The sequence below is a fragment of the Dendrobates tinctorius genome, unplaced genomic scaffold (assembly GCF_039654945.1).
Source record: "Dendrobates tinctorius isolate UK_male_01 unplaced genomic scaffold, ASM3965494v1 ptg000077l, whole genome shotgun sequence".
NCBI classification, from domain to species: Eukaryota; Metazoa; Chordata; class Amphibia; order Anura; family Dendrobatidae; genus Dendrobates; species Dendrobates tinctorius.
In genome coordinates, this window is record NW_027361745.1 from 5,887,264 (window position 1) to 5,914,583 (window position 27,320).

The window sequence follows — 27,320 nt, forward strand, 5'->3', positions numbered from 1 at the left end:
ATATATATATTTATGACTGAACACATAGACTTATGCACAGCCCCCTGAGGAAGCCCAAGCGAAACACGTGTTGGGGCTGCTTGGTGTGACCGGTTACACAGATACATTCGGGTGAGACCTTTTATACTATTTAGACTGTTCAAATAGATTGTGTGTGGATGCTAGTTTAGCATATGCTATACGTATATATATGTACTAGCTGAAGAGCCCGGCGCTGCCCGGGCATAGTAACTAACTGTGGTTAGTTATAGAAAATTATAATTATCCTCCATCCCATAGTCCCGTGCCCATATACCCATCATACATATCCACGATCCCATAGGCCCATGCCCATATACCCATCATACATATCCTCCATCCCATAGTCGAGTGCCCATATTCCCATCACACATCCTCCATCCCATTGTCCCATGCCCATATACCCATCATACATATTCTCCATCCCATAGTCCCATGCCCATATACCCTTCATACATATCCTCCATCCCATAGTCGGGTGCTCATATACCCATCACACATCCTTCATACCATAGTCCCATGCCCATATACCCATCATACATATCCTCCATCCCATAGCCCCGTGCCAATATACCCATCATACATATCCGCCATCTCGTAGTCCCGTGCCCATATACCCGTCATACATATCCTCCATTCTATAGTCCAGTGCCCATATACCCATCACACATCCTCCATCCCATAGTCCCGTGCCCATATACCCTTCATGTATATCTTCCATCCCATAGTCCAGTGCCCATATACCCATCAAACATCCTCCATCCCATAGTCCCGTTCCCATATACCCATCATACATATCCTCCATCCCATAGTCCGGTGCCCATATACTCATCACACATCCTCCATTCCATAGTCAACCATTATGACATCATAATGAGCGGCGGCAGGGCTTGCAACCTTTGATGACATCAGCGTCGCCATGGCAACCATTGTGACACCATAATGAGGGGCGGGGCTTGATACGCCCACACTGCTTCCCCAGTATGCAAATAGGGGCATTGTGACATCACAATGAGGGGCGGGGCTTGATGCGCGCACACTTTTTCCCCCAGTATGTAGATAGGGGCAAAATTGTTTGGTGAATTGGAACGCGCGGGGTTAAAATTTCGCCTCACAACATAGCTTAGAACGCTCTCGGGGTCCAGACGTGTGACTGTGCCAAATTTTGTGGCTGTAGCTGCTACGGTGCGGATGCCTATACCGGACATACAAACATACACACACACATACACACATACACACTTTGAGCTTTATACATTAGACTAGCTGAGTGGCCCGGCGCTGCCCGGGCATAGTAACTAACTACTGTGGTTAGTTGTAGCAAATAATAATTATCCTCCATCCCATAGTCCCACGCCCATATACCCATCACAGATCCTCCATCCCATAGTCCTATGCCCATATACCCATCACACATCCTCCATCCCATAGTCCCATGCCCATACACCCATCATACATATTCTCCATCCCATAGTCGAGTGCCCATATACCCATCATACATATCCGCCATCCCATAGTCGAGTGCCCATATACCCATCATACATATCCTCCATCCCATAATCCAGTGCCCATATACCCATCACACATCCTCCATCCCATAGTCCCATGCCCATACACTCATCATACATATTCTCCATCCCATAGTCGAGTGCCCATATACCCATCATACATATCCTCCATCCCATAGTCCAGTGCCCATATACCCATCACACATCCTCCATCCCATAGTCCCATGACCATACACCCATCATACATATTCGCCATCCCATAGTCGAGTGCCCATATACCCATCATACATATCCGCCATCCCATAGACCCGTGCCCATTTACCCATCATACATAACCTCCATCCCATAGTCCAGTGCCCATATACCCATCACACATCCTCCATCCCATAGTCCCATGCCCATACACCCATCATACATATTCTCTATCCCATAGTCGAGTGCCCATATACCCATCATACATATCCGCCATCCCATAGTCCAGTGCCCATATACCCATCACACATCCTCCATCCCATAGTCCCATGACCATACACCCATCATACATATTCGCCATCCCATAGTCGAGTGCCCATATACCCATCATACATATCCGCCATCCCATAGACCCGTGCCCATTTACCCATCATACATATCCTCCATCCCATAGTCCAGTGCCCATATACCCATCACACATCCTCCATCCCATAGTCCCATGCCCATATACCCATCATACATATTCTCCATCCCATAGTCCCATGCCCATATACCCATCATACATATTCGCCATCCCATAGTCGAGTGCCCATATACCCATCACACATCCTTCATCCCATAGTCCCATGCCCATATACCCATCATACATCCTCCATCCCATAGTCCCGTGCCCATATACCCGTCATACATATTATCCATCCCATAGTCCCATGCCCATATACCCATCATACATATCCTCCATCTCATAGTCCCGAGCCCATATACCCATCATACATCCTCCATCCCATAGTCCCGTGCCCATATACCCGTCATACATATCCTCCATCCCATAGTCCAGTGCCCATATACCCATCACACATCCTCCATCCCATAGTCAACCATTATGACATCATAATGAGCGGCGGCGGGGCTTGCGACCTATGATGACATCAGCGTCGCCATGGCAACCGTTGTGACATCATAATGAGGGGCGGGGCTTGATACGCACACTCTGCTTCCCCAGTATGCAAATAGGGACATTATGACATCACAATGAGGGGCGGGGCTTGACACGCACAGACTTTTTCCCCCAGTATGTAGATAGGGGCAAAATTGTTTGGTGAATTGGAATGCGCAGGGTTAAAATTTCGCCTCACAACATAGCTTAGGATGCTCTTGGGGTCCAGACGTGTGACTGTGCCAAATTTTGTGGCTGTAGCTGCGACGGTGCGGATGCCTATCCCGGACACACACACACACACACACATACATACACACTTTGAGCTTTATATATTAGATATCTAAAGTGGCACAAATGACTCTATATGTTTGGCACTATTGGTATATGTAGAGATATTGTGAGGTTGTCTCCCTGATCTGTAATTATAGTAACTGTGTCGGACCTTTTGTCTTGTGTCCTTCACATTTTTAATTAAAATAAATTTTTATATAAATAATAATGAGATTTTTTTTTTATAATTTATTAATATATTCAATAAAATACTATTTGTATATGGTGTTAGATGCTCCTTATTCTTTCTTTTTTGTTTACAAGTTTTATTGGAGTATGCCTTTAATTATTTTTATCATCTAGTTTTAACTCCTTTTTCTGGGATTTTTTTAATTGTAGGAAACAGTTGGCTGTAGGCGTTCGATCCTCCTCCTCCTCCAGAAGTGAAAGCTCATCGACAGAGCGCAGTCGCACGAGCACTCCATCCACATCTGTCAGTGTTGCACATGAGGTGTCCCACTATCGAACAGTTAGTGGTAAGCAGCAGCAGGTTGTTTTAAAAATGATGTATTTGGGTGACAGTAGACACAGCGCGGAGGTACTGGCCGACTACTTGCATGGACAAACTGAGTCATGGCTGGGCGGAATTTTGTGGCAACCATAGCCCTTTCAAAACTCACATACATACCTTGCCGGGCTCACACCTTGAACCTGGTGGTGCAGTGCTTCCTCAATAATTATCTGGAGTTAACAGGCTTGCTCCATAAGGTGCAAAGACTGTGCTTGCACGTCCGTCGCTCAAACGTCCACTCCAGTCCTATGCAGAAACTGCAGCGATTGCTCCACCTCCCCAAGCACCGACTAATTATAGACGTTGATACAAGATGGAACTCCACCATGCACATGGTTGAAAGGCTGTGAGAACAGAGGCAGGCCATAATGCATTTGTGGGAGGATACACGGGCAGGCAGTTTGAGGGCAGACATGGAATTGTCAGGTGTGCAGTGGTCAAAGCTGAAAGACCTCTGTTAAGTCCTTCAGTGTTTTGAGGAATGCACACGGCTTGTAAGTGCAGATGACGCCATCATAAGCAAGAGCATCCCACTTATGCGTCTGCTCATGCAAACTTTGACACACATCAAGGATCAGGCGTCTGCAGCTGAGCAGCAACAGGAGGAGGATGAGGAGGGAAGCCTTGATGAGTCAGCCATTGTCTGGTCAGGGAACTGGCGTGGACGAGTTGGAGGAAGACGAGAAAGATGAGGAGGGGGATGATTATTTTTGGGAGGAGGATGCTTCTCAGGGGGCAAGAGAACATGTGGGCGTGCCAAGGTCAGGTACAGGGTTTGTGCGTGACTGGAGGTGTCATGATCCAGGACGGGGTTTTGCTTTGGCCCGTCCTGATCAGACTGGGGGTTAATTGTTCCACCTCTCTCTGGCAGAGGAAGGCTATTTAATGCTCACTGGACCTAGGTGCGGTGTCAGCTATACTCCTGCCCTCGGCTGAGTTAGCTGACCTTGTGAGTACGTGTGCCTTGTGCCTGATATCTTGCTTGTTTGGTTTTGATCCGGTTCTGTCCCTGTTACGAGTTCTGCCTGGCCCTCTTGTACTGCGCTACCTCTCGTGTATGACTCTCTGCTTGTGACCCGACTTCTCTCTGCTCGTCCCCTTGGTACCACGTCGCCCTCTTGTGTATGACCTTTGGCTTTGTCTGACTACCCATCTGTTTGTCCCTCCTCTGCCTCGTTTGCCCGTATTGTTGTGACCTCCGTTTTGCCTGACTCTGAGTTGTTCTATGGTGTCCTGTCATATCTGAAAGCAGGCCACTAAGCCCCGCCCCCTTGCAGTCACCTGACCATAGGTCCTGTGCCAGCTTGCTAATTTCAGTGTCCGCAGGTCCTGTGCCTCTTTACTTTCCGGCGCTGACTGGACCCTGAGACTAATAGTTTGAAGCACACATTGTCACTTCTGCTGCCCTGCTCCACAGGTATCTTTTAGCACTGTTTCTGTACTCAGGACACTCGCACTGGCTCTGTGAGCAAGTGTAGAGCAGTGTCTATGACAGGAGGGATGTGGATTTGCCAGAAATTGCTCCTCCACCCACCACTGGCAGTGCAGCATTTCCACCTGTAACATTGGCCCACATGTGTGACTATACCTTGCGGAACCTAAAAAGGGACCCCCGCATTGCCAAAATTATGAGGGATGATGACTACTGGTTGGCCAGCATCCTCGATCCACGCTATAAAGGCAAATTACACAACATCATGCCACAGGAGAACCTAGAGCTAATATTGGCTAACAAACAAGCAACTCTGGTAAACAGGTGGTTTTAGGCATTCCCAGCACACAGCAGCGGAGCCTGTTCTCCCGCGAGCCATAGTGGGCAAAATGGAAGAGGTGTTTGTGGTGCACACAGCCTAACTGGCGTTGGAGACAGGGGTTTCATGACCATGTTGTGGTCTGATTTCTCAAGTCCCGCGCACACAACAGCTAATACAGAATCGATTGCAAGTGACAGGAGACAGCAGTTGTCAACTATGGTTACAAACTACTTCTCCCATATCGAGGTTCTCCCTCACAGGTCATTCCCCTTTGATTATTGGGCCTCAAAACTGGACACATGGCCTGAATTGGCACAATATGCCTTACAGGAGCTCGCTTGCCCTGCTGATAGTGTGCTATCTGAAAGAGTCTTCAGTGCTGCTGGATCAATCCTGACAGAAAAAAGGACCCATCTGTTGACCCAAAATGTTGATGATCTAACCTTCATTAAAATGAACCATGTATGGGTTTCAAAAGATTTTGTCCCACCCTCCCCTGATAACACATAGGTTGCCAGAAAAAAAGGCTCGCTTTTGTCCTCTTCCTCTGACTTCTCCAATTCCTCCATTTGCAGCAGCTGAAAGTCCAGCCTACACATATGCCATTTTTTAAACCACCTGAAATGGGCTGCCCCCCACCCTAGGCCCAGGGTCACCACCTGCCCCACCCGGGCAAGTGCTGTTGCCCTGAACAGGTGTGTGGCCCCACCCTTTGGAGGACGGGACTGGCGCAGGACCTCTCATAGTACAATAAAGTGTACCTGATGGTGGAGGGGCCCACTCGCCATCAGACACACTGGCGTACTATGAGGGGCCCTGTGCCAGTACCGGCACCCATGAGTGGTTCCCCCCTGCTTGCTCAGGGACACAGCACTTGCAATACTTACCTCTCCATGCTCCACGGCTGTGTAGTCTGGCCAGTTAAATCCGTCACAGGGACAGCCACTACAAATTTGGTGTACTGATCGATGATGGATAAGATGTAGCTAGGTCCTGTGCTGCTGGCCTCTACCTTGAGATTACCAATGGCTACCATTTGTAATGGACATCAACTCCCAATCAGATGCAGTGGTTCTTTATGATCACCTTTCACATTTTTCATAGTCACAGACGTGTGACATTCCTGCCACCATTTTTCAATGTCTCCTCTCATGGCAATCCAATAGAATCCCCTACGGCCTGTGGCTTGTGTTTTGCACTCCAAAGTGACCAGACAGATCATGATAGGCAGTGAGGACCATGTCTACAGCTCTCCGTGATCACAATTTGATGGAGACGAGTTACTGTGATGGGATCGACGCTACTGCGATGCAGCAACCCTTTCTTCACTAATTTGTGTTTTAGCTGCATCCACAGTTAAAGTTATTGAGGGCCAGCATCGCCTCTGCGGATTCTCCCAGGAGGTTTTCCCGTGATTACTAATTCAAAAACATCTAAAATCACTTGACTTTACGTCTGTACTTTTATCCATCTACCTTCCTCTAGCAGAGAGTCTGGACTGGCAGACTGACACTGAAATATAAACGAAGATTTCAAAGTACTCCAACACTGTATACTGGTGTGCGTTTCGAATACATTTCACTTTTTCTCATTTTTATATTCGGGTGTAATCCATACTGAGCCTGTGAGAGTTTGTGTTTTACTCTGCTAAAATATAAGGATATTTAAAATGACACAACACTGTATGTAGCTGAATGATTGTAAAACATTACCCTTTTTCAAGTTTTTATATTCTTGTGTAATCCATACTGAGCCTGTGAGAGGCTGTGTGCTACTCTTGAAATACCTTTATATATGTAGATCGCCAAATGACCCCAACACTGTATACAGCAGTACGCCTGGGATCCATTCCCCTTTTACTGCTTTTTATATTGTTGTGTAATCCATACCGGGCCTCAGAGCGTCTGTGTCTGCCTCCTGAAATAAATACGGATATTTTGAATGTTGAAACTATACTATATATACCTTGGATCTGGTGATACTGTAGCCTTTTTCAACTTTTTAGATTGTTGTCAAATCCATACTGGCCATGACAGCGTCTGTGTCTGCCTCCTCAAATATATACATAGCTTTATAATGTTGAAACTATACAATATATCCCTGTTATCTGGTGTTAAAATGAAATGCCACGCAGGGCCGGGGGTTACTCAGTACCGGGCCTTTTAGGCTCTTTTAAGGGGGAAGTGTGTCACCGTGGTGATTGGGACCCGGTCCGTGGCCCTGGGTGTCCAATAAAGAAGATGATAGTTCAGATGAGGGGGATGATGGTATGATAATTTGGAAAAGGGGGATCGTGACGCCACCCGTGGTACTTGGCTAGGGTAGCCGACGCAGCAATGCAGATCCTCTGGGCCGGTGTTAAAGCAGCCAAGATGATGAAGCTCACCACGGGCAGAGCTGTATCCCAGGGCAGTTGAGATGGTGTTTGTGAGCCATTGAAGGTAATGGTGAGTGTAGCGTGTGAGGCAGGCGAGTTGTAAAAGCCACCAAGGACACAGTTGGGTGCAGTTTTTAAGTTTTTCCTCTAAAGTTTTGTGCGCATGATGACACGATTGGTACTGTGTCATCCGAGGGAGGGGTCCATCAAACTTCAAGGTAGATCATGAACATATGTTCAAGACTCCTCCTTGTGTATCCTTTCTATGCCGTGTCTCTGCGCTAATCTTTCCCTTCCTTCCTGCTGTGCGCCTTCGCAAACAGTGTCCCAAGCCGGCAGCCACGGATCACATCGGGCGGTGTGGGTCAGGCTCCGGGATCCTTTATTCCAACTGCTGCCTTTTGAGTATTGAATGCGTCTGCGACTGAGGCACTTAAAGCTACCTCAGCCTCCGTCTTTCTAGCTGAGCCCTGTATTTCTCCACTACCTTCAGGAGCCACCTTCCCCAACGAGGCCTGGTCCTTCCTTCTCCAGAAACGGGCTTCACAGGTGGCTTATTGCACTTCCCGTGCCCCAAGGACCCCTTCCTTTCAGTTTATGAGCTTGGACAAGATTCTTCTCTCTTCTCTGACCCTCAGCCCTCTCACAGCTATCCTGCTCTTACTCTGTCCTGTCACCGACTGACAACTCTCTTGAAAGATCCATTTACCTCAGACTAGCTCCACCCATCCATTGTCAGCTTGCTCTCTCTGATTGGATGCCCACAATCACTCCACTACCAAAGCTCCTCCCACTGTACCTACCTTCCATGCTAACCCCCATCACCCTTTCCTAGTCAGTTTGGGATGAGGCCATCCTCCCGCCGGGTACACCCAGAAAGCACTGACTAACTAGTGTGTGTTGAGTGCAGGGTTAGGAGTCCTAAGTGGTGATCCCTCCTTACCTGAGGGTGGGTTACCACACCTTTGGATGAGGTGCAGTACCTCTGTGGTGACCGTACCCTTTCTCAACTTTCGATATTGTTGTCGGATGCATACTGGGCCTGAGAGCGTCTGTGTTTGCCTCCTGAAATGTATACGGAGATTAAGTATGTTTAAACTATACTATATATACCTTATATCTAGTGATACTGTACCCTTTTGCAAATTTTTATATTATTGTCTAATCCATACTGAGCCTGTGACCATCTGTGTCTGACTTGTGAAATATATACAGAGATTTGCAATTATCCCTAAACTGTATAGAGCTGTCCACTTCTGAAACAGTACCATATATCTGCTGGTATTTTTAGTCCATTTTCACAAAAATTATTACATATGGTGGAAGAGGCGGCGGACATGGGTGTGGGGGGGCCAGCTGGTACTGATGGTGGTGGTGGTGCATCTGCTGGTATTGCCAAAAGCACAATAGCAGCTAATGCAGGAGGTGTTGAGCCTGCGTTATCAGCTGGCACAAGAAGGCCTTTAAGGCTCCCTTTTCTGGGAGTAGGTAAACTGCTTTTAAAGCCAGAGCATCAGGAACAGGTTTTGGCTTACATTGCCGAAACAGCCTCCAGCTCTATTGCATCCTGTTCTGATGTTATAAAAACTGCAAGCACAGAGTCGTCAGTGCAGGCTTTTGGTCAGGAACCACCCCTTTCCTTGTCACTTTCACCCACACTAAAAGTGAAGGATGCGGCAGCCCACATTTCAGATTACTCCATTGAGCTCTTTTCACAGGCCATGCCTGTGTTATCAAGTGAAATTCTAAATTCCCCAGTCCAACATGAATCGGAGATGGAGTGCACTGATGCACAGCCACTGCTAGATGATTCTGCTGGTACATTGACACACAGCATTCCCTTCCCCTCACACTCTACAGAGCCAGAATGTGACACTGATGAAATTCAGGTGCCCCTTCCTGCATACTATACCACCTTACACGGTGACACAGAGGAAGGTGCAGATGAAAGTGTCGGTTCTCTAAGCAGGTGGGGGGGTCCTACTCGTGGGCGACAGCAGTGGCACAGGGCCCCTCATAGTATGCAAAAGTGTCTCTGCCGGAGAGAGGGCCCACTCGCCGTCAGACATACCGTCATACTAGATAAATCCGATGAACATGACTGGAGGGAAAATTTAAGCAGATTTATACAATGTGGAGACAAAATCCCACACAACCTCCATGAATAGGGACAGTAAATGACCAACTGTAAGAATATAACCACAAGCAAAAGAAAATCCAGTCGTCAGGTCAAACTAGCAAAATAGGATCAATTTTATTAATGTATATTAAAAATTATACAGACAAAGGAGCATACAGTAGGGCTGGAAGATGGAACATAGCTGTTGCAACCACATGCAAGAAGGCCAGGGTGGGTCTGTCAGAGGCAGGTATGCATAATCATCATATTAGTAGAAGTATAACACATCACTCCTCAAAACATGCACAATGGCAGACATTTACAGGGCACCCAAACAGGTATACATGCCAAAGAAAAGCCTAACCATAGTCACACAATGAGCTATTAGTGCAAATAGCGCACCATTGTGATTAGACTTTATACAAATAACTGATAGGGAGTGAAGCAGCCTTGCCAGACAGCACCACCCGCCCCGACGCACGTTTCGGTGTGCCTTTATCAAGGGGCATAAGTTCCAAGTTGTATACATGGTCTTTAAATAGTACATACCCCGGATATGTCCATTACAGCAGCGTGGCCCCCCCGGTGACGTCACGTTCGCCGGATCGCGCTCATGCGGGCAGCTGAGAGTAGGAGCCACGTGGGGCCCCATGTGACCCAGAAGCCAGCGCACCGCCAAGCTGCGAAACGGCCGCCACAACGAGACCAGAGCGCAAGCGCGCTGCAATGGAATGCAGGATGCACCATAGCAAGTACTGGCAAAGTGTGGGCGATCATCAGGACACACCATATATGCACTATAAGCAGCATGGCCCACCAAGTAGCTGCATATAGTAACGGATATAAAATAGGAAAGTATGGCCGCATCTTACAGAGCACCATAGGGCGCAAGCGCAATACAATTAAAGCGAAAGTGCACCATAGTGAGTGCTGATAGAAAATGAACAGGTATCAAGTATGCACCATTTATAGACGGCCAGTACATAGCTACACAATATACCATTATAAGTAGATCTATCTCCAGTAAATCTAATATATAAAGCTCAAAGTATGTATATATGTATGTGTGTGTATGTCCGGGATAGGCATCCGCACCATCGCAGCTACAGCCACCAAATTTGGCACAGTCACACGTCTGGACCCCGAGAGCTTCCTAAGCTATGTTGTGAGGTGAAATTTTAACCCAGCGCGTTCCAAATCACTAAACAATTTTGCCCCTGTCTACATACTGGGGATAAAGTGTGCGCGTGTCAAGTCACGCCCCTCATTATGATGTCATAATGCCCCTATCTACATAATGGGGAAACAGTGTTTGCGTATCAAGCCCCTCCCCTAATTATGATGTCACAATTGTTGTCATGGCGACGCTGATGTCATCAAGTCCCGCCCCTCAATATGATGTCATAATGCCCCTATCTACATAATGGGGAAACAGTGTTTGCGTATCAAGCCCCGCCCCTCATTATGATGTCACAATTGTTGTCATGGCGACGCTGATGTCATAAAGCCCCGCCGCTCATTATGATGTCATAATGGTTGACTATGGGATGGAGGATGTGTGATGGGTATATGGGCACGGGACTATGGGATGGTGGATATGTATGATGGGTATATGGGCACGGAACTATGAGATGAAGGATGTGTGATGGGTATATGGGCACTCGACTATGGGATGGAGGATATGTATGACGGGTATATGGGCATGTGCCTATGGGACGGTGGATATGTATGATGGGTATATGGGCATGGGACTATGAGATGAAGGATGTATGATGGATATATGGGCATGTGCCTATGGGACGGTGGATATGTATGATGGGTATATGGGCACGGGACTATGGGATGGAGGATAATTATAATTTGTTATAACTAACCACAGTTAGCTACTATGCCCGGGCAGCGCCAGGCTCTTCAGCTAGTCTAATATATAAATATGGCCATATTATTAATGGCATCATAACGCAAAATGATGACAATATGTGCTCCCAACACAATATTAACCTATCAACTGGTGTAGTGTTGAACAGAAGAAAATTTATCACCACATATCATAAATACAATCCCCCATCATCCAAGGCCCACCAGGCATAAATAATGATATATACAGAAAACCCCCAACCAACTGTAAATGGTACAGCATCAATATACACACTAAGAAAATTACATATCATCTCACATAGGTCAAAGTAGTTCAACAATATAATCCAATTTATTAGGCAGTATATAAATATAAAAAAGTAAGTATGTATATCAAAACTGAGCCAGTAGTGTTCCAACCACAATCTAATATAATGGCCCAGAGGGGTTACAATCAATGTATACCAGTGTATACCACAAAATGTGCTTACATGTATGTATGTATGTTAAAAGCACAAACATTACAAAACATACTAGAGGCCATGAATAGATACAGGCATAAATAACCCTGAAAAAACAGGGAATAGTAACATAAGTAGCAGACGCAGCGACGATTGCAGAATAAGCCAGGAAGTTGGTGGACACCCATGAAGATATCCGGGTACAATACACCGTAATCAATGGAAAACAAAACTATAAAACAAACAAACACATATTTAAAACCAAATAAAAGTCTTGGATGCGGACAAACAGCTAAACACAGTGAACCGAAAACTAGAGAAATGGCGAAAAGCTGAGGTTTTCATTCAGTCCCAATGGCTGAACAGTATGGAGAGTCCAAATCCATCTACTTTCTCATTGACCAAGGCATTTGGATAAATTACCACCCCTGATATTAATGTCCAAAACATCAATTCTCCGAACTCTTGGAAGAGTACTATTGCATTGCTGGAACTGTTTAAAATGTTTGGGGATAGTTTTGAGAGTGGTTGTCTCGTCGTGTCCGTTGGCCGCCTGGATACCCAAAACATGTTCTCTAATGCGGACTTTTAATTGTCTAGTTGTCACCCCAACATTAGCCCACAAGGGCAGGTAGCAAAATAGATGACATACCTAGTGGTGCATGTAATCCGTTTTTTGATTTTATAATTCCTTGTACCACTAGAATTAAAAAAATCATTACACCTATCCACGTTAGGGCATTCAACACAATGGCCACAAGGAGTACAACCACCCCCCAGATGGAACAATATCCAAAAAAGTCTGTGGCTGCAGGCTCACGTGATGACTCTTTGTAAGGACATCAGGTAGGTTCCTAGCCCGTCTAAACGTAATTAATGGACGTTTGGGCAGGAATTTCCCAATTATGGGGTCTACCTGTAAAATGGGCCACGCCTTAGTTAACGCGGATCTAACACGATCCGAGTATGGATGAAATCTACATTGATTCACTGTATCAGTTTCCATAACCCGCTTTCTATATAGCAGGAGATTGCATGTAGAATGCTTTGTCCTATGGTAGGCCTTCTTAATAATCCGCCTACTGTAACCACGCTCCAAAAACCGAAGTTTCAGTTCCTCCGCCCGCCGCTCAAAGTCCACATCAGAGGAACATAAATGTCACAAGCGGAGGAACTGCCCCACCAGTATAGAGGCAACCATGTGGCGCGGATGGCACGAAGTAGCGTGTAACAATGTATTGGTGGAAGTAGGCTTACGGAAAATGTCCGTACTCACATTGCCACACCGATCTTTAAAGATTGAAATGTCCAGAAAATTAATTCTAGTTTCGTCCCATTCACAGGTCAATGTAATATTCAGGTCACTGTTGTTGAGGCATTCAATGAATTGCGCAAGGTCGATGGCCGTGCCTTGCCAGACGAACAGGATGTTATCGATAAACCGCATCCAAAAAGGGACGTGGTCTATCGATAACACCCGGCCCGAAAGGAAGAGGTCCCTCTCCCACAGCCCCAGGAACAGATTAGCATAGGCAACGGCCTCACCCATGGCTGTCCCCTGGAGCTGGGGGAAGAAGGACCCCTTAAACCCTTATACCTGTTTGGGTGCCCTGTAAATGTCTGCCATTGTGCCTGTTTTGAGGAGTGATGTGTTATACTTCTATTAATATGATGATTATGCATACCTGCCTCTGACAGACCCACCCTGGCCTTCTTGCATGTGGTTTCAACGGCTATGTTTCATCATTAATAAAATTGATCCTATTTTGCTAGTTTGACCTGACGACTGGATTTTCTTTTGCTTGTGGTTATATTCTTACAGTTGGTCATTTACTGTCCCTATTCATGGAGGTTGTGTGGGATTTTGTCTCCACTTTGTATAAATCTGCTTAAATTTTCCCTCCAGTCATGTTCATCGGATTCATCTTATATATATACTTTGCTGTGTTATGCGCAGGTTCTATTCCTGATGAAATGGACTACAGAGCCAAAGAGAAAGTATGGCTCAACCGATTGGATCAGATCCTCGGTGCTAGTGGGGCCGGTACACAGTGTGCTGATAGCTCTGAGTGTGACGATAAGCTGATGGCTGTAAAAAATTCAGTAATCAAATGTTCCAAGTTATGGTGGAACAAGATATTTTTGGAGAAGTATATCCTTAATAAAATGATTCCCAGGGACTTGAGGGTCCGTGTGACTCCCACCTTCCCAGTAGAGGATGATTTGTTTATCAAGAAATGGGAGGAGGCCTGCAATAGCTGCTCTTTTATTCTTATGCAGCTTTTGGTAAATTTGAATACTTCAAATATCAGTGAGTTAGATAAACTCATTGATGATATGCAAGCAAACTTGAGACCCGACTGTTCAAAAGAGAAATTACAACAATTCGATAATGACTTAAAGAAATCTCTTGATAGCCTTGTGAAGAAAATCCAGGAGAATCAATTCTCCAAATACAATAGAGATCTAAAGGACCATCAGAATAATAAAGTCTATATGTGGAGGAAAATCCACCCGAATCTACCCCGTACATCATCCAATACCTCACTTACATCAGTGAGTGGACAGTCGGATATGTCGGCTTCCTCGGGTACTCTACGTTTACGGGATCATTCCTACCATCCCTATAGGAGACAACATATTCATCAGTCTGGCCTGGATAAAAGGGATAATAGGGTAATTAACTTAAGTCATTATGTATTATCCCCCTCTGATATATCACTTTTGGGTAGGGGCTTTGCCTTTTCACCAACTCCGGAGTTTGACACATTTGCCACGGTTAAAGATCTAAACCTTTTTGCCAGGTCATTACTGTTGAAGAGGCATTTTTTCAATGATGATAATAATATGCTTTTCCCCACATAGGAGGAACAAAAAGCCTTGAGAGCCCTGGAGGAGTTGGCGGTGGAGCATGTCCATGAGGGAGGTAAGATACCTCCCTCTATGCGTCCACGAAGTTCACCCCCCCGGCTACATGTGCAAATGTTGATCTTTTTGTCCAGGTGGTGACCCAGGAACTTACCCAGATCCCTAGATTTTCAAAGGAGGACAACCTGACTAAAGAAGAACGTGCTAGATTGAGGCACTTCCAGGGTCCTCCTGATGTGGTACTGAAGCCGGCTGACAAAGGTGGTAATGTCGTGCTGTGGCCCACTAAGCTCTATGAAAAGGAAGCTTATCGTCAGTTGAATAATAACGTATGCTATAAAAAATTGACGTATAATCCCTTGAGTGCTTATTCTAATCAATTAGAAAACATCATAAAGAGGGCCACACAGGACGACATTATCACCAAGGAACTGGCTTCGGCACTAATAGTAAGTGAGCCTACTGTGGCCACTTTGTATTTACTACCAAAAATTCATAAGGATCTGAGGGCGCGACCTGGTCATCCTATTGTGTCAGGGAGGGGTAACTTCTTGGAGCATGTCAACCATTGGATCGACTTCCACCTGCAGCCCCTTGTTACGGCTCTTCCTTCATATTTAAAGGATACAGGGGAACTTTTGCGCAAGGTCGATGGCCTATGTCTTGAGGGTGAATCTCTGCTAGTTTCAGCAGATGTGAAGTCCCTTTATACGAACATCAAACATAAAGATGGTATTGCTGCAGTTCAATTATTTCTGCAAACTTCTAATTTATCCATTGGTTTGAGGGGACTCCTAGTGGAACTGCTGAAGTTCACCCTCACACACAATTTCTTTGTGTTTAAGGGGTCCTTCTTCCTCCAGCTCCAGGGGACAGCCATGGGCACGGCCTTTGCGCTGGCCAATGCTAGTCTATTCCTGGGGCTGTGGGAGAGGGATCTCTTCCTTTCGGCCTGGGTGCTGTCGATAGACCGCATCCAAAAAGGGACATGGTCTATCGATGACATCCTGTTCGCCTGGCAAGGCACGGCCATCGACCTTGCACAATTCATTGAATGCCTCAACAACAGTGACCTGAATATCACATTGACCTGTGAATGGGACAAAACTAGAATTAATTTTCTGGACGTTTCAATCTTTAAAGATCGGAGTGGCAATGTGAATACGGACATTTTCCGTAAGCCTACTTCCACCAATACATTGTTACACGCTTCTTTGTGGCATCCGCGCCATATGGTTGCCTCACCGATGGGGCAGTTCCTCCGCTTGCAACGTTTATGTTCCTCTGATGTGGACTTTGAGCGGCGGGCGGAGGAACTGAAACTTCGGTTTTTGGAGCGTGGTTACAGTAGGCGGATTATTAAGATGGCCTACCATTGGGCGAAGCATTCTACATGCAATACCTGCTATATAGAAAGCGGGTTATGGAAACTGATACAGTGAATCAATGTATATTCATTACTACTTTTCATCCATACTCGGATCGTGTTAGATCCGCGTTAACTAAGGCGTGGCCCATTTTACAGGTAGACCCCATAATTGGGAAATTCCTGCCCAAACGTCAATTAAGTTTAGACGGGCTAGGAACCTACGTGATCTCCTTACAAAGAGTCATCACGTGGGCCTGCAGCCACAGACATTTTTGGATATTGTTCCATCTGGGGGTGGTTGTACTCCTTGTGGCCATTGTGTTGCCTGCCCTAACGTGGATAGGTGTAATGATTTTTTTTAATTCTAGTGGTACAAGGAATTATAAAATCAAAAAACGGATTACATGCACCACTAGGTATGTCATCTATTTTGCTACCTGCCCTTGTGGGCTAATTTATGTTGGGATGACAACTAGACAATTAAAAGTCCGCATTAGAGAACATGTTTTGGGTATCCAGGTGGCCAACGGACACGACGAGACAACCACTCTCAAAACTATCCCCAAACATTTTAAACCGTTCCACCAATGCAATAGTACTCTTCCAAGAGTTCGGAGAATTGATGTTTTGGACATTAATATCAGGGGTGGTAATTTATCCAAATGCCTTGGTCAATGAGAAAGTAGATAGATTTGGACTCTCCATACTGTTCAGCCATTGGGATTGAATGAAAACCTCAGCTTTTCGCCATTTCTCTAGTTATCGGTCCACTGTGTTTAGCTGTTTGTCCGCATCCAAGACTTTTATTTGGTTTTAATTATGTGTTTGTTTGTTTTATAGATTTGTTTTCCATTGATTACGGTGTATTGTACCCGGATACAGTCATATGTTAAAGTTTGGGCACCCCTATTAATGTTAACCTTTTTCCTTTATAATAATTTTGTTTTTTGCAACAGCTATTTCAGTTTCATATATCTAATAACTGATGGACTCAGTTATATTTCTGGATTCAAATGAGGTTTATTGCAGAAAATATGCAATCTGCATTTAAACAAAATTTGACCAGTGCAAAAGTATGGGCACCCTTATCATTTTCTTGATTTGAACACTCCTAACTACTTTTTACTGACTTCCTGAAGCACTAAATTGGTTTTGTAACCTCATTGAGCTTTGAACTTCATAGCCAGGTGTATCAAATCATGAGAAAAGGTATTTAAGGTGGCCACTTGCAAGTAGTTCTCCTATTTGATTCTCCTATGAAGAGTGGCATCATGGGCTCCTCAAAACAACTCTCAAATGATCTGAAAACAAAGATTATTCAACATAGCTTTTCAGGGGAAGGATACAAAAAGTTGTCTCAGAGATTTAACCTGTCAGTTTCCACTGTGAGGAACATAATAAGAAAATGGAAGAACACAGGTACAGTTCTTGTTAAGCCCAGAAGTGGCAGGCCAAGAAAAATATCAGAAAGGCAGAGAAGAAGAATGGTGAGAACAGTCAAGGACAATCCACAGACCACCTCCAAAGACCGGCAGCATCATCTTGCTGCAGATGGTGTCACTGTGCATCGGTCAACAATACAGCACACTTTGCACCAGGAGAAGCTGTATGGGAGAGTGATGCGAAAGAAGCCGTTTCTGCAAGCACGCCACAAACAGAGTCGCCTGAGGTCTGCAAAAGCACATTTGGACAAGCCAGTTACATTTTGGAAGAAGAAAGATTGAGTTGTTTGGTCATACAAAAAGGCGTTATGCATGGAGGCTAAAAAACACAGCATTCCAAGAAAAACACTTGCTACCCACAGTAAAATTTGGCGGAGGTTCCATCATGCTTTCTGGCTGTGTGGCCAATGCCGGCACCGGGAATCTTGCTAAAGTTGAGGGTCGCATGGATTCAACTCAGTATCAGCAGATTCTTGACAATAATGTGCAAGAATCAGTAACGAAGTTGAAGTTACGCAGGGGATGGATATTTTAGCAAGACAATGATCCAAAACACCGCTCCAAATCTACTCAGGCATTCATGCAGAGGAACAATTACAATGTTCTGGAATGGCCATCCCAGTCCCCAGACCTGAATATCATTGAACATCTGTGGGATGATTTGAAGCGGGCTGTCCATGGTCGGTGACCATCAAACTTAACTGAACTGGAATTGTTTTGTAAACAGGAATGGTCACAAATACTTTCATCCAGGAACTCATTAATAGCTACAGGAAGCGACTAGAGGCTGTTATTTTTGCAAAAGGAGGATCTACGAAATATTAATGTCACTTTTATGTTGAGGTGCCCATACTTTTGCACAGGTCAAGTTTTGTTAAAATGCAGATGGCACTTTTTCTGTTAGTACAATAAACCTCATTTGAATCCAGAAATATAACTGAGTCCATCAGTTATTAGATACATGAAACTGAAATAGTTGTTGCAAAAACCAAAATTGATATAAAGAAAAAAGGTTAACATTAATAGGGGTGCCCAAACTTTTACATATGACTGTATCTTCATGGGTGTCCACCAACTTCCTGGCTTATTCTGCAATCGTCGCTGCGTCTGCTACTTATGTTACTATTCCCTGTTTTTTCAGGGTTATTTATGCCTGTATCTACTCATGGCCTCTAGTATGTTTTGTAGTGTTTGTGCTTTCGACATACATACATGTATGCACTTTTTGTGGTATACACTGGTATACATTGATTGTAACCCCTCTGGGCCATTATATTAGACTAGATTATGGCCCGATGCTATCGCATCGGGAGGATGCGATAACATCACACCTCTTGCCATGTTAACACACACACTCCTCAACACACGCTCCTCTCACCTTTCACCATCTCCACTCACTCTTTCACTCCACATACGACCCCTTCTCTCACTCCGTCTCTCATACTCACGCCGTCATCGCCGCTGCTCCACGATCCCTGACATCTTCTTCCGCCGGCGCCATCCTGGATCCAGACATTGTCCACGCCGGCGACATGTTCTTGCGGCGACGCCATCTTGAGTATCGTGAAATCCCGCGATAGTCAAGATAGCGTCGCCGGAAGAACATGTCGCCGGCGTGGACGACGTCGGGATCCAAAATGGCGTCAGCGAAATCTCGCGAGAACGTCTGGATCCAGGATCGCGGCGGCGGAGGAAGATGTCGGGGCAGCGACGATGACGGTGTGAGTATGAGAAACAGAGTGAGAGAAAGGAACGTATGTGGAGTGAAAGAGGGAGTGGACGTGAGTGAAGGTGAAAGGTGAGAGGAGTGTGTGTTGAGGCGGTGTGGTGTGTTGAGGGTTAACATGTGCGTGTGTGTGGTGACGTCACCGGTTACAACTGGACGGAAGTTGTTACAACCGGAAGCTGCTTAGGGCATTTATTATTATAGATGATGAGGAAGAAGCCGTCTGTTGTTGGCGGTGATGGCGTGTAGAGGCTTCTTCAGCCAATGTAATAGATTTAGAGTTAGGGGATTTGTGTGTGAGACGACGGCGTTTATAAGCCTTAATCTTGTCAAGTCGATGCTGTTTTTCCTCAGGAGTCTCATTAGCACGGCGTTGTTTTTGTCATAGTGCTAAAGCTGCTTTCCTTTCACTGGCATTGGCATACTGTGCATCGGTATTGAATGGTGGTATTGATAGGGCAGAAACAGATTGCTGATTAGTTATGTCAGTGAACGGCATATGGGATGAAGTGTAGCAGTAAATTGTTCCACATGCTGATGTGGAAGCATCCTGTTGTGAGTCTAATAATAATGATGAGGAAGAGGCCGTCTGATGTCGGCGGTGACGGCATGCAGAGGCTTCTTCAGCCAATCTTATGGATTTAGAGTTAAGGGATGCGTGTGTGAGGCGACGGCGTTTATAAGCCTTAATCTTCTCAAGGCGATGGTGTTTTTCCTCAGGAGTCTCATTAGCACGGCGTTGTTTTTGTCGTAGTGCTAAAGCTGCTTTCCTTTCACTGGCATTGGCATACTTTTTGTTATGACTCATGTTGGCACAGGTAAAGGAGTCTATTTGGCAGTTATCTGGCAGTGAAGAAGGCGTCCTGGAGTATTGTAGAGTAAACAGATACTAATTGACCCTGTAATTGCCCAGCAGTAGTTATGAAGTGGTAGTGGCAAATTGGCCCTGTAGTTAGACACCGGCAGAGGAGCAAGGCAGCAGTAGTTATGGCGGTAGAGGCAAATTGGCCCTGTAATTAGACACCGGCAGAGGAGCAACGCAGCAGTAGTTATGGCGGTAGAGGCAAATTGGCCCTGTAATTAGACACCGGCAGAGGAGCAAGGCAGCAGTAGTTATGGCGGTAGAGGCAAATTGGCCCTGTAATTAGACACAGGCAGTGAACAGTCAGAGGAGCAAGGCAGCAGTACTTATGGCGGTAGAGGCAAATTGGCCCTGTAATTAGACACCGGCAGAGGAGCAAGGCAGCAGTAGTTATGGCGGTATAGGCAAATTGGCCCTGTAATTAGACACCAGCAGAGGAGCAATGCAGCAGTAGTTATGGCGGTAGAGGCAAATTGATCCTGTAATTAGACACCAGCAGAGGAGCAAGGCAGCAGTAGTTATGGTGGTAGAGGCAAATTGGCCCTGTAATTAGACACCAGCAGAGGAGCAATGCAGCAGTAGTTATGGTGGTAGAGGCAAATTGATCCTGTAATTAGACACCGGCAGAGGAGCAAGGCAGCAGTAGTTATGGCGGTAGAGGCAAATTAGCCCTGTAATTACACACCGGCAGAGGAGCAAGGCAGCAGTAGTTATGGCAGTAGAGGCAAACTGATCCTGTAATTAGACACCGGCAGAGGTGCAATGCAGCAGTACTTATGGCGGTAGAGGCAAATTGGCCCTGTAATTAGACACCAGCAGAGGAGCAATGCAGCCGTAGTTATGGCGGTAGAGGCAAATTGATCCTGTAATTAGACACCGGCAGAGGAGCAAGGCAGCAGTAGTTATGGCGGTAGAGGCAAATTAGCCCTGTAATTAGACACCGGCAGAGGAGCAATGCAGCAGTAGTTATGGCGGTATTGGCAAATTGGCCCTGTAATTAGACACCAGCAGAGGAGCAATGCAGCAGTAGTTATGGCGGTAGAGGCAAATTGATCCTGTAATTAGACACCGGCAGAGGAGCAATGCAGCAGTAGTTATGGCGGTAGAGGCAAATTGGCCCTGTAATTAGACACCAGCAGAGGAGCAATGCAGCAGTAGTTATGGCGGTAGAGGCAAATTGGCCCTGTAATTAGACACCAGCAGAGGAGCAATGCAGCAGTAGTTATGGCGGTAGAGGCAAATTGATCCTGTAATTAGACACCGGCAGAGGAGCAAGGCAGCAGTAGTTATGGTGGTAGAGGCAAATTGATCCTGTAATTAGACACCAGCAGAGGAGCAATGCAGCAGTAGTTATGGCGGTAGAGGCAAATTGATCCTGTAATTAGACACCAGCAGAGTAGCAAGGCAGCAGTAGTTATGGCGGTATTGGCAAATTGGCCCTGTAATTAGACACCAGCAGAGGAGCAATGCAGCAGTAGTTATGGCGGTAGAGGCAAATTGATCCTGTAATTAGACACCGGCAGAGGAGCAAGGCAGCAGTAGTTATGGCGGTAGAGGCAAATTAGCCCTGTAATTAGACACCGGCAGAGGAGCAAGGCAGCAGTAGTTATGGCGGTATAGGCAAATTGGCCCTGTAATTAGACACCGGCAGAGGAGCAAGGCAGCAGTAGTTATGGCGGTAGAGGCAAATTAGCCCTGTAATTAGACACCGGCAGTAAACAGGCATAGGACCAAGGCAGCAGTAGTTATGGTGGTACAGGCAATGCCAAGCGTCCGCACAGCAAGTCGGCGTGAGGTAAATGACGCAATTTCACGAATGCAAGATGGCGTCGGCGAAATCTCGCGAGATTTCGCCGACGTCGTTAAGGCTGTGTGCACATGCTGCGGATTAGGTGCGGATTCATCCGCGCGGATTTTGTAAAATCCGCAGGTGAAACCGCAGGTCAAAAGACCTGCGGTTTTACCTGCGGATTGCTCTGTGGTTTTGCCCTGCGGTTTTTCATCTCCTCAATAGAGGAGATGGCAAACCGCAGGAGAATCCGCAGAAAGAATTGACATGTCAATTCTTTCTGCGGATTGAAAACCGCAGATAATCCGCGCGGAAAATTCCGCACCGTCTGCACTGCGGTTTTTGATTCCCATAGGGAATCATGGTACTGTACACCGCAGCAAAAACTGCTGCGGGTCTGCAGCGGCCAAATCCGCTGCGGCACCGCAGCAAAATCCGCAGCGTGTGCACACAGCCTCACACCTCTTGCCATGTTAACCCTCAACACACCACACTGCCTCAACACACACTCCTCTCACCTTTCACCTCCACTCATGTCCACTCACTCTTTCACTCCACATACGTTCCTTTCTCTCACTCTGTTTCTCATACTCACACCGTCATCGTCGCTGCCCCGACATCTTCCTCCGCCGCCGCGATCCAGGATCCAGACGTTCTCCAGGCCGCCGACATGTTCTTGCGGGACGCCATCTTGGATTTCGTGAAGTCCCGCGATATTCAAGATGGCGTCGCCGCAACAACATGTCGCTGGCATGGGCGACATCGGGATCCAAAATAGCGTCGGCGTAATCTCGCGAGATTTCGCCGACGCCATCTTTTTGGATCCCGATGTCGGCGGCCTGGAGAACGTCTGGATCCTGGATCGCGGCGGCGGAGGAAGATGTCGGGGCAGCGACGATGACGGTGTGAGTATGAGAAACGGAGTGAGAGAAAGGAACGTATGTGGAGTGAAAGAGTGGGTGGACATGAGTGAAGGTGAGAGGAGTGTGTGTTGAGGCGGTGTGGTGTGTTGAGGGTTAACGTGCGTGTGTGTGCGGTGACGTCACCGGTTACAACTGGACGGAAGTTGTTACAACCGGAAGCTGGTTAGGGCATTTATTATTATAGATTGTGGTTGGAACACTACTGGCTCAGTTTTGATATACATACTTACTTTTTTATATTTATATACTGCCTAATAAATTGGATTATATTGTTGAACTACTTTGACCTATGTGAGATGATATGTAATTTTCTTAGTGTGTATATTGATGCTGTACCATTTACAGTTGGTTGGGGGTTTTCTGTATATATCATTATATATGCCTGGTGGGCCTTGGATGATGGGGGATTGTATTTATGATATGTGGTGATAAATTTTCTTCTGTTCAACACTACACCAGTTGATAGGTTAATATTGTGTTGGGAGCACATATTGTCGTCATTTTGCGTTATGATGCCCTTTATATTATGGCCGTATTTATATTCATATTTACTGGAGATAGCTACACAATATACCATTATAAGTAGATCTATGTACTGGCCGTCTATAAATGGTGCATACTTGATACCTGTTCATTTTCTATCAGCACTCACTGGTGCGCTTTCGCTTTAATTGTATTGCGCTTGCGCCCTATGGTGCTATGTAAGATGCGGCCATACTTTCCTATTTTATATCCGTTACTATATGCAGCTACTTGGTGGGCCATGCTGCTTATAGTGCATATATGGTGTGTCCTGATGATTGCCCACACTTTGCCAGTACTTGTTATGGTGCATCCTGCATTCCATTGCAACGCGCTTGCGCTCTGGTCTCGTTGTGGCGGCCGTTTCGCAGCTTGGCGGTGCGCTGGCATCCGGGTCACGTGGGGCCCCACTTAGCTCCGACTCTCAGCTGCCCGCGTGAGCGTGATCCGGCGGAAGTGACGTCATCGGGGGGCCGCGCTGCTGCAATGGACATATCCAGGATATACACTTTAAAGACCATGTATATAACTTGGACCTTATACCCTTGATAAAGGCATACCCTATCAGGTATTTGTATAAAGTCTAATCACAATGGTGCACTATTTGTGCTATGAGCTCATTGTGTGACTATGGTTAGGCTTTTCTTTGGCACGTATACCTGTTTGGGTGCCCTGTAAATGTCTGCCATTGTGCATGTTTTGAGGAGTGATGTGTTATACTTCTATTAATATGATGATTATGCATACCTGCCTCTGACAGACCCACCCTGGGCTTCTTGCATGTGGTTACAACAGCTATGTTCCATCTTCCAGCCCTACTGTATGCTCCTTTGTCTGTACAATTTTTAATATACGAGGGGCGATCCAAAAGTAATGATAATCAATAATAAACACAATGAATATTGTCAAAAAAAATTTTTATTTTTCTACATAGTCTCCTAACAAGTCTATACATTTAGTCCACCTCTTTTCTAAACTTAGAATTCCCTTCGAAAAAAATTCTTGATCTTGACCCTCAAAAAACTCCCCAACAGCAGTTATCACGTCGCTATTGTTGTCAAATTTCTTGCCCCGAAGGTGTTCCTTGAGCCGAGGAAAGTGAAAGAAATCACTGGGGGGCTAGATCTGGCGAATAGGGGGGGTGTTCCACCAGTTCAAAGCCCGCTTCTTGAATGGTAGCCATGGCAACTGCAGCTTTGTGAGCCGGTGCGTTATCTTGGTGAAACAGCACTCCAGCTCGCAGTTTGCCGCGCCTTTTCTCCTTGATAGCCTCCCGCAATCTTCTTATTTGTTCTGCGTAGTAGGAGCCCGTAATAGTGGCTCCCTTCTCCAAATAGTCCACCATAATAATTCCTTCAGCGTCCCAAAAAAGGACGCCATAACCTTCCCTGCTGAGCTTGACACTTTGAATTTCTTCGGCGTCGGTTTGTCGGCTCGTTTCCATGTCATCGATTGTTGTTTAGTTTCGGGATCAAAGTGGTGGATCCAGGTCTCATCCATGGGCAAAAAAGGTGACAAAAAATTCTCCTTGTCTGCTTGGAACTTTTCGAGATTTGCTATTGAAATGTCAACTCGTTTCTTCTTTTGCTCGACGGTTAACATTTATGGCACCCAACGCGCGGAGACCTTTCTCATATGCAATTCTTTTGCAAGAATTCTTTGAATACTGCCATATGAGATCCCTGTGACCTCAGCTACATGCCTGATAGTCACTCTTTGATCTGCCAACACAACTTCTTCAACTTTTTTCACGTTTTCTTCATTGAGGGACGTGGATGGGCGTCCTTCGCGATGTTCATCTTCCGTCGATGTTCTTCCCAGCTTAAATTCCTTGGCCCAACGTGCAACTGTGGAATATGGAGGAGAAGAGTCCCCCAATGTTTCCACCAAGTCGCTGTGTATGTCTTTGGTAGACATTTTTTTCAAGCAGAGGTATTTGATGACAGCTCTGAGCTCGTTTTTATCCATTTTGATGTTCACTCCTTGGAAGTTCATATTCAAATGAATGTAGCTCCCGGGAATTGTGGCCTATTTAAGTGATTTTTTTTTTCCTGGACTAGTGGGTACCTAAGAGAGAAGAAAACATTTTATTTTAATTTCTGTGTGCAATAGAAATAACCGATTATCATTACTTTTGGATCGCCCCTCGTAAATTAATAAAATTGATCCTATTTTGCTAGTTTGACCTGACGACTGGATTTTCTTTGCTTGTGATACCGTCATACTAGGAGGACCAACATATACTGTACCACTATGTGGAGCTCATCATATACTGTATGGAACATTATATTGGACCAATTATTCTGTATGGAGAAATAGATGGGACTCATTATTCTGTATGGCACACAATGTGGTGGCCATAATACTGTATGGAGTAATATACTGTCCGTTTTTTGAGCTATTGTAGAATTTAAAATAGATATCAAATATGATCTTGCACCCTCACACCACTGTCAATGAGCATAGAACAATATTCTCTGCATATGTTATCATATTATGGGACCTGCAATTGATGTCTGTCTCTTTGCTTTCTTTTAGGAAAGATAGAATTCACGCACCAGGCATAATTAGCACTCTGCACTTTACGGTTGGCACCTTGATAATGGAAGGCCATGATATCCTTATATTATAATATTCACTTCTCATGTTCGCTATATAGGAAATTAAAGCGGTTATTTCCTTAATATTGACCTATACACCTTGTCTCACAGATCACTGGCACCTGGAATCCAACTATGAGATATTATACTGTTTGACATGATTTTGTTTTCTTTGAAAGATACATTTCTATTCATGCATTGTAAGATTTGATATATTTTTCTCTATATTGTGATACATATTAATATGGATTTATTTCTATTTTTGTATATTTGTTCATTCCTTTAGAGAAGTTCTGATGAAGATCCATTATTGGATCGAAAACGTTTAACACGCATAATCTGGATGCAAAATAAAAAAATAAAAAAATAAGAACTATTATCTGAGTGTTGTTTTACTCTCTCTTTAAAATAGATATCAGTCATGTCTAGAGTTGAGCGATACCGTCAGATACTTCAAAGTATCGGATCGGAATGGATCGGCCGATCTTAAAAAAAAGTATCGGTATCGCCGATTCCGATACCGGAAGTCCCATTCAAGTCTATGGGACTTCCGGTATCGGAATAAGAAAAATCCTGTTTTTCCCTTGTACAGCCTCTCTGGGGTCTGTACGGGCCTTTCGGGGGGCTGTGCCGGCATGCCAGGGGGTCTGTGCAGGCTCCGGTGGTCTGTGCCGGCCTGCCGGTGGGCTGTGCAGGCTCCGGTGGGCTGTGCCGGCCTGCCGGGGGGCTGTGCCGGCCTGCCGGGGGGCTGTGCAGGCTCCGGGGGGCTGTGCCGGCCTGCCGGGGGGCTGTGCCGGCCTGCCGGGGGGCTGTGCAGGCATCGTCCGATGGGACTACAAGTCCCATCGGGCGATGCCTGCTACCATGACAGTGATTGACACATTAGCCAATGATGGGACAGTAGTAGTCCCATCATCCGGCTAATGTGTTGAATGTAAAAAAAAAAAAATACATGCTACATACATACAACATGCATACTACATACATGCTACATTCATACTACATACTACATACATGCTACATTCATACTACATATATACTACATGCAACATACATACTACATATATACTACATGCATGCAACATGCATACTACATATATACTACATGCTACATACATACTACATATATGCTACATACATACTACATATATA

General features: G+C 45.6%; 1 long non-coding RNA gene across 1 annotated transcript; it reads left to right on the forward strand.

Moving 5' to 3' along the window:
- On the forward strand, positions 1-26,188 carry LOC141096673 (uncharacterized). The gene is made up of 3 exons (XR_012233749.1): positions 1-111; positions 3,328-3,464; positions 26,107-26,188. It is a non-coding gene; the product is annotated as an uncharacterized lncRNA (long non-coding RNA).
- The last annotated feature ends 1,132 nt before the right edge of the window (positions 26,189-27,320 follow it).